General features: G+C 32.2%; 1 protein-coding gene and 1 pseudogene across 1 annotated transcript in view; one reads left to right on the top strand and one right to left on the bottom strand.

Annotated features, from left to right (window-relative positions):
* The window catches only part of LRRC7 (leucine rich repeat containing 7), a 294,420-nt gene that overhangs the window by 76,357 nt on the left and 208,297 nt on the right, over nucleotides 1-9,766 (top strand). The gene's annotated exons all lie outside the window — the stretch shown is intronic.
* On the bottom strand, nucleotides 7,670-7,788 carry LOC111743516 (annotated as a pseudogene).

Below are 9,766 nucleotides of genomic sequence, written 5' to 3'. Positions count from 1 at the left end.
GAATAGTTTTTTGGTGTTTCTATTAACTCTGTTTTTGTGACTGTAATACATAATTGGATACAATGTATCTTTATAATCAGATTACCTATGCTTTTACCAATGTATATCAATTTATAAGGCATGATGTTTTGCTAAACCCATGCTACCATCCTATTTTCGGTTATCTGTATTGAAAGTAACCATACGAAAAGCTAGCTAACCAAGGGTAACCATATTAGTGGCTTTTTTGTCATAGGGAATTGCATTTAGAACTGGATATTTTGTTTACTCCTTCTCACCTGGTCTTATACTTTAAATTCAAATGAAATAAGTGATAATTATAATATATAGATTTAAAAGCATTCTATAAATTATAATGCATCGTAACAATGTAATTATTAGAGTTCCTTCTAAAACATCAAACAAACATATACCTTCCAACAATTCACAAAATGGAAGACAATAGCCTTTCTCTGTCTTGTGAATTCATTGTATTCTTTTTAGCCTATGTTCAACATAAAAGAATTAAGAATATATGGTTAGCTAAAGTTATGTCAAGTCCTGTAAGGAGCTAAGGGGAGTGTACAAAAGCCAAATAAAACCATTAGATCAGATCTCTCTTTCAGACTACTTAAATCAGTTGCCACGCTAATCCCTGATGATTAAATTTACCAAAAGATAAAAACTGCCTGATGTAATAGTGAGGATGAGAGTTCTGTGGTTTCAGTTTCATTGGATCTCAAGGCTTTTAGCCTGTACTTAGTCCTGTTGCATATGAGAAGAGTTATAATGCACTTGAATGGGTATATACTTCATAGCCAGAGCAACTTGGTTTTGTATTCAGGCCTTTGCCACTTATTTATGAATTATTTAACCTCTTTGAACTTCAGAGTCATTATTTTTAAAGAATACTGGGTAGTCATTACCTTCTTTAAACTATAAACTGTATTTTGGGTCATAGTTGATGAAAATGAGTCTTGTGACCATTTAGGATCAGGAAATTGTTTAAACAAAAGTAGTGTGCTCTGGCACTTGGAAAACTTGAGTGTGTGCAAGAAAAGATTGGCATGAGATTGGCAAAAATATTGACATTTTTTTCATTTTACTTCATAAAAATCTCTTCATTAGAAAGGGAATTGTGGGGGCTTTTAGTATTTTTATAATAAAGGCTTAAAAATAATGTGTGATAGTATTTTTCTTTTCTTAATTTCAAGCAGTACTGTAATGAGAACTCATAAATGATTGTCTCTCATCCTCAATAATGTATACAAAAACTTTAAAGATCTATTTATCAATTCTTAAAGACTGTTTTTTTTTTCTTTTTAAAATTGGTAGTTTCTTTGGGTAAATTGGACTAAGATTCTAAAAGATATGATAAAATAAATAAATAAATAAATGGAAACTCTCAACAAGCACCAGAAGAAATATATTCATCATTTGTGACTTCATGTACTTTTATAAATCCATTTACTGCAGCTTTGCAAATTCAAATAACTTAATGTGGATGATTGAACTCCCCTTGATGGATAAATATAGTATCTTTACTAAATATATGTTCTGATCTTCATAACAGTACTGATCTTGGTCTCAGTCTTGGACCAGAAAAATACACAAAGACACAAAGGACCTAGTTACTAGATCTATACCTGAAGTCTCAGACATTACCTTTCTGGTATTAAATTGCAAACATTTACCTGATTTCCAATTTTGTATTCTGATAGCCAGATCTTAAACAGAATATTCACCACATATCAAAACTGAAATCATTTTCATCTTTCTCCCGACACACCACTCCACCAAAAACCAAACCAAACCAAACCAAATAGACATCTCCAGCCTTTTATTATAACTTCCTAACAATAGTACCAACCACTTAATCATAGAAATTAGAAATCATAATTCTCTTTTCCTCTCCTACCAGCCCAAATCCACCTGCCATCAACTTATGTCCCATCTAAGCATTCTTTTCTTCCTTCTGTCACCGACCTATTTGAGTTCCTTACTGTTATTTGCCTTAGCCTCCAGTATTTCCTCTCTCTCTCATCTCTCCCACTAGAATCCATCTCCTTACCATTGTTGGAGCTTTCTTATTAAAATGCACCATGGCACATGTCACTTTAAAAGCTCACAAGAACTGCTCACAGCTTGCAGAAGACAAACATATCAAGACCCTTCATAGTTTGGAGCCAGCATTTCTAGTGTCATTACCTGCCAACATTCACCACCCCGCAGGGCTTTTCTGCTGCATCCAATATACAATACACCTTTGTACCTTCTCTTTTTCTATCCGAAAAACTCCTAATTATCCCTTAATTTTGCTATGAATTTAGTCATAGATTCTGCATGCAGAGTGGTAGCTTCAAAAATCTGTTGTAGTTTTTCAAGGCAAAGTTTTCACGTTATGGTTTGACTGTGAAATCTGAATTGATTTTCACTAGAGCCCTTCTATAATATAGATGGTTGCCCACTTAAGATGATTGGACTTTACAATGGTGCAAAAGCCATACACATTCAGTAGAAACCGTACATGAATTGTGATCATTTCCTGGGCTAGCAATATGCAGTATGATACTCTCTTGTGATGCGTGGCAGTGACAACAGCAAGATGATTTTGCCCAATTGTAGGGTAATGTAAGTGTTCTGGACATATGTAAGGCAGGCTAGGTTAAGCTATGTTTGGTAGGTCAGGTGTATTAAATGCATTTTCAACTTAACGATATTGTTAATTTACAATGGATTTATCAGGACATAACCCCATCGTAAGTCAAGGAGCAGCTGAATTTTAAGTGCAGAATAAAACTGAACTTCAGGAGATAGGTTTTATTCCAGCATTTTAAAAGAGTCTCTTCTATCCATGTTTTTAGTTTTATTTTTAAAAAGGACTCTCGATGAGAAGACAACGAACTATGTTATTTTTGATAGTTGGCTCAATAATACACACTAAAACAAATGAAATGTATCTAATTCTCCTTAGACTTCCTACTTTCTTTGTGCCTTCACTTCTGTCTCTACTCAAGTCAAGGTTAATTCAGGTCTTTCAGTATGCAAAATACATTCTATAAAGGCTTGCTTTTTCTGTTGAACAGACTCAAGGGGAATATTTCTAAGTTGTTATAGTTTTCCATAGTTTCTGTGACATTTAACATCAGTTCCTGAACAGTATTAAAAATAAAAATTCACATAAGATATTAACTTTGTGACATTAATTTCTTTGGATTTATATTTCCTTTTAGTAATATGAGATTTTAGTTTGTCCTTCCATGGCTTTTAAAAATTATGATTTCTCCCCTGCCAAACTTCTTATTCCATTATGTTTAGTTTTCCATCATTTATACTCAGAAAGATCCCAAACCTTTACCTAACTACATTGTATTTCTATTCATTTTCTCTTTAAACCTTTTAAAATATGTTAAAATGACTTTCGTCAATATTTAGTACATTATAACAATATATTCTAGTTATAAAGTAAATACCTTATAATTTAATAAATAAGATTAGAAATAAAAATTAATTAGATTAAAATGCTGAGACTCTTACCAAGCATTAGCTGTTTAAACTTATATTTGTTCTAAAAAGATAGATTGAAAATATGCTACATGAATTGGTTAAAAAGTAAGAATAACATGTTCTCTGTTAAGAAGAATGTGTTATTAAGTGGCAGTTTAGATAAATGACTTTGTGTCTTTTAATTATATTAAAATGTTATTAAGTATATTGACTCTTCTAGTTGTAGTAAAACATATATAAATTAAACAGATTTTTAAAAGCAAAAACTTTGCTTTGATTAAATGTTTCATGCAATTTCCAAAAGAAAAAGAAAAAGCATTTCTGATACTTAAGAGAATCTTAAAGGGCATTTCTTTATTATATCCAGCTAAATGAATATCCTTTTTTAAATATACTTATATACTTTAGTTTTATAAAATGAAGATTTCATACCTAACAGCTCTACTTAAGAGACAATATAAAATTAAAAACCTTGGTTTCGCATACCTTATACCATAGCATCCAAACTATTAGACATGGCATTTAAGACCTCGTTTTGACCCCTACCTTTCCTACAACCATTCCCCACTAACTTCCCTAAATTTGACTTGCAGATTTGTGCCTTTGTACCCTTACTGATAAGTTCTTAGTCCATATGACTTTATATCACATACAAGTTGCTTTTAAACACACTAGTTAAAAAATAACTAATTGAATGTGTACCAAACATGTATCAGACACTATTCTAGGTACTAGAGGGATATGACAATGAAAAATAGAGACAGATTCTTTATTCTTCAAAGCTTGGTAGATAGAGATAGACAATAAACATATAAACAAGTAAGTGGATAGATAGCTAATTGCTATAAAGAAAACAGGATAATATTATAGAAAGTGGGTTTGGGTTTTTTGTTTGTTTAATTGGTTAGTTTTTTGTTGTTGTTGTTGTTGTTGTTGTTGTTTGTTTGGGTTGGGTTCTGGCTAAACTAGTCAGGGAAGACCTTTGTGAAAAAGTGGCATTTACATTTAGTCAGATAAGATAGGGACAGAAAACTGAGCATGGACATTAGCAAGATATAGGTCACTGACATGAGCTTGATGAGAGCTATTCCAGTAATACATTATGTAGGGCCTGAAGTGATTGCAGAGAGAGTAGGGATAAACAAAAGGAGATAACAAGTACAGACAACTTCACAAAGTTTAGTTGCAGAATGGAACCAGGAAAATGTAGCAGTAACTGGATGAAGGTACAGTGCCATGGAATTATCTAAGATGGATGATGTTAAAGCATATTTGCAAGCTGTTGGGAATGATCCAGGAGAAACAGATGAATTAATGATGCAGGAGAGAATGGAAGTAATTACAAGACCAAATCTTGAGGAGGTGAGGGGATGGGATGCAGAGTGCAAGTAGAGGAGCTGACTGTGGAAGCAAGGATACTTCTAAAATGGAAAAATCCTAAAGAAAATAGCTATAGATTGGTGGCCTGGGAATGGGAAGATAAGGATGTTCTCAATTAAGTACTTTGATTTTCTCTATGAAGCATGAAGAAGAATCATCACTCAAGAGAGAGTAGAGAATGCTGGAGTATTGAGGAGATGAGAGAAAGTGTGAAAGAGTAGTTCTCTTAGAGAATGAAAGGTGAATGTATTAGGGTAGTGTCATAGAATCATCTAGCAGTATTGACTGCCCGTTTGAAATTCAAGTTTGTATATTTAAAAGAAATTCATTCTTCAACATTTAGCATTCTTCTTCAGAAAGTCAAATACTTAGCTGCAGGCACTCAAGGAAATAGCTGGCGGGGTTTTGACAGGCATGCCAGATTGAGGAGGAGTGGTTCAAGGGAATTTAGGCTGTTCACAGAAAAGTGCCTCAGATCTGGGACTAAAAACTCTTAAGTTGGGGGAAGGAGGTAACTAGGAATATAAAAGGGTCAAAAAGAAATGTTTCATTTCCTTTTCCTTTTTGATGTACTATGAATCTTAAAAGTACAATTCAAATGCAACTTTCTCTATAAAGTGTCTCCTGACATTTAAGGAACAAGTAATTATTTCTTATTCTTTGCTACCATAGCATTTTGTACACTCCTCTATGATAGCCTTTATCACATTATATTAGATTTTTTTTCTGAGTATATCCCCAAGAAGACTGTAAACTTTTAAAATAAAGAACTATGTCTTATTTATTTACCTTTATGCTGTCAACAATGTGAGGCATAAGGGTTTTTTAAAGAACATTTGCTAAAATGAAGGCAGGTGGTGTGGTATAAAAGGAAGTTCTTTATTGCTTAGAAAAATGCCAAGCACTTGGTGAGCACCTGATGAATACTCGATTGATTGTAAAGAACAGAAACGAATAGGAGGTTAAGCTCTGTGATATTTTCTCACTAAATAATTTGTCCACTGCGGCTGGCTCTTGATTATTAAAAAATTAACTCAAGCATAATGCACATGGTTTTTCTTTCTTCTTATTTCACTTCCACACCGTTTAGCCATTCCACTCATTGTTAGCCTTGAAGAGAGTACACAGATGTCAAATAGGTGTTGCTATCTTTTGTTTTTTAAAATGTTAGCAATATAAAGATTTGGCTCAAACTGACACTTTTAGTTATAGGTGGGCTTTATTTACTTTCTTGAATTAGTTAATTGAGTACGTTATCTATTTTAATTTAAAAAAATGTCAACTTTGATATACTCTATGATTATGTTTCCTTATAAGAAAATATATTATATATATTTTTAATATAGAACAAATTTCCATAGCATTATGTGAAATAAAAATGTGTTCTAAAGAATGTAATGATGAAAGTACAGTATAATATGGCCTCTTCTAGATTCCCAAATGTTGTTGCTTGGGAAGAAAACCATCTAAAATGCTTCATATCCAAATATCCTTAATGCAATTATAATTTGCTATAAACGTATTTTACCAAAGTTACTAAATGCATTGTTCTTGGAAATTTTTACAAAATCTTTAAATCTTTCCTGATAACCAAATGCAACTACTGTACATCCCCTTGATGAAACTGCTATCAGAAAAAAAAAAAGAAAACACTAATAGATGATACGCAATATTTGGTAGTTTGTTATCTATCTGAAATTGTAAAATAATCCATATTTTAATGGGATTCTGTTCTACCTGAGTTATCATTAAGAAATTTGCACCTTTTATTTTTTTCTTTTAGATATAGTTTTAGATATAGAAAATTTTGCATTTAAAATAACTATTCAGACTGTCATAGAAAGAAGTATGTTCAAAGAGTCTAATCCAAAATGAAGGCAGAACTGAAATTCAGTATATTATGGGAGAAAATAGATGAAAAAAATACTAACTCAGTTGATTTGGGTAGTGGATAGCTGTTACCTTTCGTAGTAACAGTGAGAAACTTGAAATTCTTGCTTCAGTTGTAATTCAGTAATCAGCATAATATTTTGTATATTTTTAATGAAATATAATGATTAATATTTAATATTAGTTCATAAGTAAAATTTACTTCCTTATAAAATCTAGCATACCTTCCATTTATAAGATTTTTGAATAGATGATACAAAATCCCATTAAATAAACTGATCTTGTTCACTATTCATATTCTACCGGCAAAACAAGGTAGATTTATGAAATAAATAAATCACCATAGTTCTGTTTTAACTCTGGCTTGTTTTTAGTTGAGACCTTGGATATAATTGAAAGAAGAATAATTAATTTCCCTAAAATTTTTCCATTGTTTTTGGTCTCTTTTATCATCTGTATTTTCAAACAAAAAATTCACACTGATTTTCTCTCTGGGATTACTAAACAAGTAAGATGAAACAGAAATATTACTTTTTTGGATAACACAGGAATATTAATTTTTGAGTGTATCATAAACTCTTTTCTATCATACTTAGGGTGACCTGATGCAGTGGGATTTTAGAAATCTTTATCAATTTCATGCGGAATAAAGTTATTGCTGGAAAAGTATATAATAAAAAATAAATATTGCTTTGGGAAAAAAAGCTGTTCCAACAGTTCAATAGCAAAATAAAAAGTCCTTTAAAATCCAAGGCAAATTTCCAAAATATACCAGTATTTTAAAAAATAAAAAATTCTATTAGTGATATATTACTATTTTTTTAAGGTGAGGCAACCCTTGATTGATCTCACAGATTGCAAGGATCTTGTCAGCTTACAATCCCTTATTTTTATTATTTTTTTTTATTTTTTACACCTACAGCACCTGGTCTTCCTAGGTGGTCTCCCATCCAAGTACTAACCAGGCCCAACTCTGCTTAGCTTCCAAGATCAGATGGGATCAGGCTTGTTCAGGTTGGCATGACCGTAGACTAGTGAGATATTATTTTAAATTTACAAAATAAAATCTACTCTTTTTTCCTAACTCAAACTATGGTCCTCTTTCTATATCAGGAGCAGAGAAAACATCATGGCCAAGTGGAGAGGGCTTGGGCTTTAGACTGGACAAATACGAATTCAAATTTCTTTCACAGATACTAAGGTACCTGTGTGCTTTAGAGCAAGTGATTTAGCCTCTTGGAACTTCAGTTCTTCTATCATGATTTTAGGCATTATAAATAATATTTACATATATATATATAATACCTAATAGCGTTTCACATATTTGATGCATGATAAATGGAAGTGATTCTTAAGCTTGCAGAGGGAGGGAACAAAAATGAAGCCAAAAGAAGCTTCTCAGAGGAACTCAAATACTACAATAGTCTTATTTAGGGTTTAAAAAAAAAAAAAAAATCAGAGAGAAGCAGGGCATACCCATGCAGGCTACATCAATATCCCAAGGCTAGAAATTTTCTCCTATCATCCTTTGACTTGGGAATTTTAAGACAGCCTCTGGATTCCAAGTTTACCAGTTCTGCTCCTGTTTTGTCTGCTGTACCTCATGGCGGCAGTTACACAGCAAGATCCAGATAACAACTGCTCAGGAAACCAAAGTACTAATATTAGAATCACCCCCTCTGGCCCACTAAAACATGAGTCATAAGATATTTGCACTAAATTACCATGGCACAAGTGCCCATTTTGTACTTTCTATGTTATCTGACCTCTAGCTTCTGAGGAACTGTCCTCTGAGTCTTTTTATCTTATTTATCATAGTAACTTCCTCAATGCCTGGCATCCTGCCTTACACTAAACAATTGATCAATAATTGTTGAATAAATGAAGAAATGTCATTCGTTTTCACAGAATGAATATTTCAACTTGGAACCAGAGGCCTAGTGATACACATACAGCATAATTGTAATAAAGGCAGTATAGTAGCGGACCACCATATACCACCACCACACTCCAATCAGATATCATGTGTCTCATATTCTCATACTGAAATCTGCTAAACTTATTCAAGTCAAACTTAATTAATCAAAACCTTGAATAGACATATGGATTATTAATGTGTCTGAATAAAGATATGATTATTTATAGAAACAATAAAATTTTTCAAATTATATTTTGTTCACACAATGGATAATGAAGATTTGTATATTTTTGGTTATTTGCTAATATTGATGTATTTTATAATACTTTTAAAGACAAATATTCAGTGTCCTTTATTATTTTTTTACTTGATGGTAAATATAATAGCATGTTTTATGCCAGGGTTAAGGTCTATTATGTTTTCAAAGTGTTCTTATCTTAAATAAAACAATGGAATTGCCTCAGTATCCATGAAGATTGTATAAAGATCAATTCAAAACCATTAGAATTATTTCTGGCCAATTTAGAAAAGTTATTCTAAACCAGAATGCTGTGGCAGATGAGAACCTCATCAATACTTCACAAGCATGCCGATTCTAGTAAACTTATAAATATTATTCTTGCTACAACTGAACATTCTTATCTTTATGGCAGTGAGTATCAGGCAAAAAAAAATTGCCCAGACTAGGGACTATGGGACTGGGTGGAATGGGGCCCAACTTCTGTAAATAAGAGGTCAGAGCATACATAGTCAAGCCAATACCGAAAGAAGATGGCATGCTTATTGAAATAAGAGATGTTTTTTTCTCCTGAATATAAACTAGTTCAGGTAAGGCAGTAAAAAATATTATTCAGACAGCCAAAGAGTACATAAGAATGAATAAGGAATAATTTAACATTATCGATGCTTTCATAAATACCGTGTGATGTTTTTATACTCATGGCTATTGCATTGAATTATTGCTGACTCGTTTAATGTTGCCATAAATCTTTTAATATGTTCAAAGCATGCCACTATAATTTATAGTGTGAGAAAACCTACAGAAAACACACACACACACAGAAAGAACTTCTGCCTAAAATAACCCATTTG

Source organism: Pteropus vampyrus, unplaced genomic scaffold (genome assembly GCF_000151845.1).
Source record: "Pteropus vampyrus isolate Shadow unplaced genomic scaffold, Pvam_2.0 Scaffold115, whole genome shotgun sequence".
Classification (NCBI taxonomy): Eukaryota; Metazoa; Chordata; class Mammalia; order Chiroptera; family Pteropodidae; genus Pteropus; species Pteropus vampyrus.
The sequence above is the reverse complement of the archived record's forward strand: the minus strand, read 5'-3'. Positions and strand labels throughout refer to the sequence as shown.